Genomic DNA, 6,000 nt, shown 5'->3' on the forward strand with positions numbered 1-6,000 from the left:
TGGCTGGCATAGCTCATACTAAACTACTTGAAAATTAGTGTTTTTTTCTAATTCAAATATTGCCTACAAAACCCATGATTATTTCAATAGATGCAGAAAGAACATTTGACTAAATTCAATGACCTTTCATGATGAGAACACCCAACAAATGAAGGATAAAAGGAACTTCCTCCATTTGACAAAGGGTGTCCAAAAATCCCAAAAGCAAACTAAAAGCTACCTGAGATCAGCAATAAAACAAGGATGTCTGCTCTTACTACCTTTTCTCCTTTTTACTGAATTTATTGGGTGACACCGATTGACAGATTTATACAAGTTTCAGGTGCACAACTCTATACCACACCACCTGTACACTGTGTTGTGTGTTCACCACCCCAATTGCCACTTGTATTCAACACTGTGCTGGAGGTTCAGTTAGGGAAGAAGAGCAAATAAGGTATCCAGACTGAAACAGAAAAAGTAAAACTCTATTTGCAGATGACATAATCTTGTATATAGAAAATCCTAAGAAATTGAGCGTGGACCTGCGAACCAGACGATTGCGGTTCGATTCCCAGTGAGGGCACATGCCTGGGTTGCAGGCTGGTTCCTTGCAGGCTAACTACCAGCAGGGGACGCACAAAAGGCAACCATACATTGATGTTTCTCTCCCTCTCTCCTTCCCCTCTAAAGATAAATAAATACATAAAATCTTAAAAAGAAATCTTTCACTATACTTGTGGATTTGTCCATTTATGCTTGTAATTCTGTAATTTTTGCATTGTATATTTGGAGACTATATTGTTACATGCATACAAGTTTGAATTACTTTATTTTGGTCAACTACTCCTTTCAACATATAGTAGTGTTTTTTTATTTTTGCTTTAAAGTCTAAATATGTTCATAAGGTATAAGACACACATGCTCAACAGCTTCCTTTTGCCTAGTTTATTTTTTCCTTATCACTTTACATTTAGCCTTTCTGGATCTTTATATTTTTATTTTTTTAAAGATTTTACTTATTTATTTCTAATATCAGCTTGGCAAGGGTGGGAGAGTTGCCTCTCATGCGCCCCCTACTGGGGGACTGGCCAGCAACTCAGGCATGTGCCCTGACTGGGAATCGAATCAATGACCCTTTGGCTCACAGCCTGGCACTCAATCCATTGAGCCACACCAGCCAGGTCTAAATCTTTATATTTTTAGGTTAGCCTCTTAAGAATAGCATGTGGTTAAACTATAATTAATAGCAAATGATCAGATTATGTTTACCCATCATTTGGCTAGTCCATTTTCATTTATTGTGGTTACTGATATATTTAGATTATTTATGTCACCCTCTTTTGTGCTTTCTATATACTTTGTTTTTCTTTGATTGCTTTTCTGTGATTTTATCTTCCATTGATCAAATTTTTTTGAATATAAGTATTTTAAATACAGACAGGATCAGTGTTACTGATTTTTTCTTTCTTTTTTTCAAAGATTTTAATGTATTTATTTTTAGAGAGGGGAAGGAAGGGAGAAAGAGAGATAGAGAAATGTGTGTGATTGCCTCTCGTGTGGCCCCCATTGGGGACCTGGCCCACAACCCAGGCATGTTCCCTGACTGGGAATTGAACCTGCGACCCTTTGCTTCACAGCCCATGCTCAATCCACTGAGCTACACCAGCCAGGGCTTTGATCAAAATTTTTATTCTTTCCCCAGCTTTCCCCAGTTTCAAATATGTTAGAAATTAGAAGTTGCTGTTCAATTTCCAGCATGCATATTTGATTTAAAAAGTCTAAAATTTGCCCCGGCTGGTGTGGCTCAGTGGATTGAGCACAGGCCTGCAAACCAAACAACTGTGGTTCGATTCCCGGTCAGGGACATGCCTGGGTTGCAGGCCAGTTCCCAGCAGAGGATGCACAAGAGGCAACCATACATTGATAGTTCTCTCCCTCTCTCCTTCCCTTCCCCTAAAAAAAAAAGTCTAAAATTTAACCCCAAACAAAACAAGGGCCCTAGAATGCTTTAATAACTCTCTTGCCATCTGTAGTAAGTTGAATAGTGGCCCCCAAATATATGTAAAGATGGAGGCAGAAACAATCATGATGCAGCTGCAACTGGCAGCTGCAAGCCAAGGAGTGAGTGCCAGCAGCGACCAGAAGCTAGAGCGGCACAGAGTGGCCTCTCCCTCAGAACTTCCAGAAAGAAGCGACACTGGTGACAGCTTGATTTCCGGCCTCCAGGACTGTGAGAGAATAGATTTCTGTTTTAGGCCACCCAGTTTGTGGCAGTCGCTAGCACAGACCTGAAAAAACAAATACAACATCTTACAAGTTATTGATTTCCAGTATTTTATTTTTAAAACTAAAATTAGGCTTTTTAAAAGTCCATGCTTATTAGATTTATCCACATACATACTAATATCTTTGCAATCTTCACTTCTTGCATCCTACCCCTTCATTCTGAACTGCTATTCTTCCCGGAATATGTACTTTACAATTCTTTAGAAAGGTTTTATGAGAGATAAATTTTCTCAGTCTTTTCTGAATTTTTTTTTACTTTTATTATTGAAGGATAATTAAGCTGGGTATAGATTTTACACTTGAGAGTTATTTTCCTATAAAATTCAATGATGGTATTCTGTTCTTTTTAATCTTCTGTTGTTGCTATGGTTCCTATTGTCAATCTTGTCAAATAATTAGCATTTTTTTCTATGGTAGCTTTAAACATTTTTGCCATTTGGCTTTATTCTGTACTCTTACTATGGTGGTACTAAGTGTAGACTTCTAAGTGTGGGAGGGTTTGTGCTTCTTGTGTCTTGTCAATTCTGGAAATTCATGAATTGTTCTCCCTTTAAATATTGTCTTTGACCTGTTTTTTTCATTCTCCTGGTAGACTCCTATTAGATGTCTGCCATACATTGTTATTCTTTCCTCTGTGTCTCCTAACTTCTGTGTTTCTCCTCTTTTTAGCTTTTTGTGCATCTAGGCTCAGATAGTGTGTTCCTTGGACATGTCTCCCAGTTCACTAATTTTCATTTCAGGTACATTTTACCTGATAAGTAACATTTCCTTTTTAAAACTGTTTCACTGTTTTGTTTTTAAGTTTTATTTGGTTCTTTTACAAACCTGCCCCCTATAAAATTTTATTCTGTACAGTTCTGATTCTAATGTTTTTCTGATCCTAATATTTTTTCTTTAATCATTTGTAAATCATATTATTGAGTTACAATATACATCCTGAAAAGTGTACAAATTATAGGTGTATACCTCACTCAGTTTTCGAAGGCTGAAAAAAACCCTCATAACCAGCACCGGGGTCCGGACAGAGAACATTCCAGCTCCGCCCCCTAAAGCCTTCATAAGGCCTCCCAGGCACTCCTTCCTTCTAAAGGCAAACACTCTTCATAGCCACTTTTAAGACATTTTGTGTGCTAGTTCAGATTGTGTGTTCTGGAGATCATCTGTTTGTGTCTCCTGAGTTTCAATCCCAGAGGACTGTGAATTCAACCTTAGGGTGGCTGAGTCTTAATTATTTTTTTACCTCAGATACAATCTGTTGCCACCTTGGATGCTGGGAGGGTGGCTTCAGGCTTTTCCCCTTTTGCTCATGCCCCCGGGTATCACTGGACTGGGTGCCAGTGTATCGGCAGGAAGTAAATTGACATCCCAAACCATGTAATGCTGAATTGGGAGTTTTGGGTTCTCGGCCTGAAACAGACAGGCTTGCTTGTCACCTCTTTGTAGATGGGCACATTTTCTCAAGTTTGCCCTCTTACTGAGAGTTGTGCCTTTACAAGGGTCCAGCTATGTGGAGATCTCAGGTCCTCTCTGACCTTGGGTGTACCCCAAGGCTGTGTCCTGTCCCCACATGGGCTCTAAGCATGAGTCCCTGCTGCTCACTCCACCCTCATCCCAAGGCAGACTCAGGGTGAGCTCATTAGCTGTCATCTGCAGGGGTCAGTCCCATCTTGTTTCTCTTCCTGTCATGGGAACTCAGCTGTGCATTTTAAATAAATTCTATTCTGTTTCATTGGTCATTTAAAAGAATATGTGATGAGAAAATATTTAGGTTACTTAATTGGCAAAGTTAGAAATACCAGAGCTATTTAATACTTGAAATGTGGCTGTGGAACTGATTTTTAAATGTTATTTCATTTTAATTGGCATTGAAATTTAAATAGCCATCCATGGTTACTGGCTCCCATATTAGACAGTGAAGCCCTAGAGGAGGAGGAGGAGCTGACCATGGCCCCACAGCCTTGGGAGTCCCAGGTCAGACTGATTCCAGGGTGTGGACAACCTACATTCCAACCTTGGTCTGGTCCAGGTCTCTGATGACCTTGGTGGAGGTCAAGTGGGAAGCATGTTGGCTGGCCTAGATTCCATTCTGTGGCTTTGGACCCACCAGTGCATGATGAATTGCATGAATCAGCCTGGAGGACAGGCCCCAGTGGGGTGTGTCAGGGATGTGCATTAGGCCTCACCTCTTTGGCTGCTTGGGGCATGGCACCAAGTTGTGAAGGAGCAGGGACTCCTTGGGTGGTCAGGAGGAGTCAGGATTCTGATGGTCCATTTTGCCCTTTATTTATTTTTAAATTATATTTTATTGATTATGCTATTACAGTTGTCCCAGTCTTTTTTCCCTTTTGCCCTCCTCTACCCAGCACCCCCAACTCCCTGAGGCAATCCCCACCCCTTTGTTCATGTCCATGGGTCATGTGTATAAGTTCTTTGACTGCGCCATTTCCTATATTATACTTCATCCCTACAGCTGTTCTGTAACTACCAATTTGTACTTCTTAATCCCCTCACCTCTTCACCCATTCCCCTACAACCCTCTCTCATCTGGCAACCATCAAAACGCTCTCTGTATCCATGATTCTGTCTCTGTTCTTGTTTGCTTGGTTTGTTTTTAGATCCAGTTGTTGACAGATCTGTATTTATTGCCATTTTATTGTTCATAGTTTTGATCTTTTTCTTAAATAAGTCCCTTTGACATTTCATATAATAATAGTTTGGTGATGATGAACTCCTTTAGTTTTTTTCTTGTCTGAGAAGTTCTTTATCTGCCCTTTGAATCTAAATGATAGCTTTGCTGGGTAGAACAATCTTGGCTGTAGGTCCATGCTTTTCATGACTTTGAATATTGCTTGCCAGTCACTTCTAGCCTGAAAAGTTGCTTTTGAGAAAACAGCTAACAGTCTGATGGGAACTCCCCTGTAGGTAACTAACTGCTTTTCTCTTGCTGCTTTTAAGTTCTCTCTTTATCTTTAACCTTTGACATTTTAATTATGATGTGCCTTGCAGTGGGTCTGTTTGCATCCATCTTGTTTGGGGCTCTCTGTGCTTCCTGGACTTGCATGTCTATTTCCTTCACCAAATTAGGGAAATTTTCTTTTATTATTTTTTCAAATAGATTTCCAATTTCTTGCTCCTCTTCTCCTTCTGGTGATCCTATGATGTGAATATGGGAACATTTGAAGTTGTCTTGGAAGCCGTTTACAATATCTTTATTTTTTTGGATTCTTTTTTCTTCTTGTTCTGATTGGTTGTTTTTTGCTTCTTGATATTCCAAATCATTGATTTGATTCTCGACTTCATCCACTGTACTACTGTTTCCTTGTAAATTGTTNGGGGCTCTCTGTGCTTCCTGGACTTGCATGTCTATTTCCTTCACCAAATTAGGGAAATTTTCTTTTATTATTTTTTCAAATAGATTTCCAATTTCTTGCTCCTCTTCTCCTTCTGGTGATCCTATGATGTGAATATGGGAACATTTGAAGTTGTCTTCGAAGCCGTTTACAATATCTTTATTTTTTTGGATTCTTTTTTCTTCTTGTTCTGATTGGTGGTTTTTTGCTTCTTGATATTCCAAATCATTGATTTGATTCTCGACTCCATCCACTGTACTACTGTTTCCTTGTAAATTGTTCTTTATTTCAATTAATGTATCCTTCATTTTTGACTGGATCTTTTTTATGCTGTTGAGGTCCTCACTAAGTTCCTTGAGTATCATTATAACCTGTGTTTTGA

The sequence above is a fragment of the Sturnira hondurensis genome, unplaced genomic scaffold, assembly GCF_014824575.4.
Source record: "Sturnira hondurensis isolate 20B ecotype Veracruz unplaced genomic scaffold, ASM1482457v3 Scaffold0008380, whole genome shotgun sequence".
Classification (NCBI taxonomy): domain Eukaryota; kingdom Metazoa; phylum Chordata; class Mammalia; order Chiroptera; family Phyllostomidae; genus Sturnira; species Sturnira hondurensis.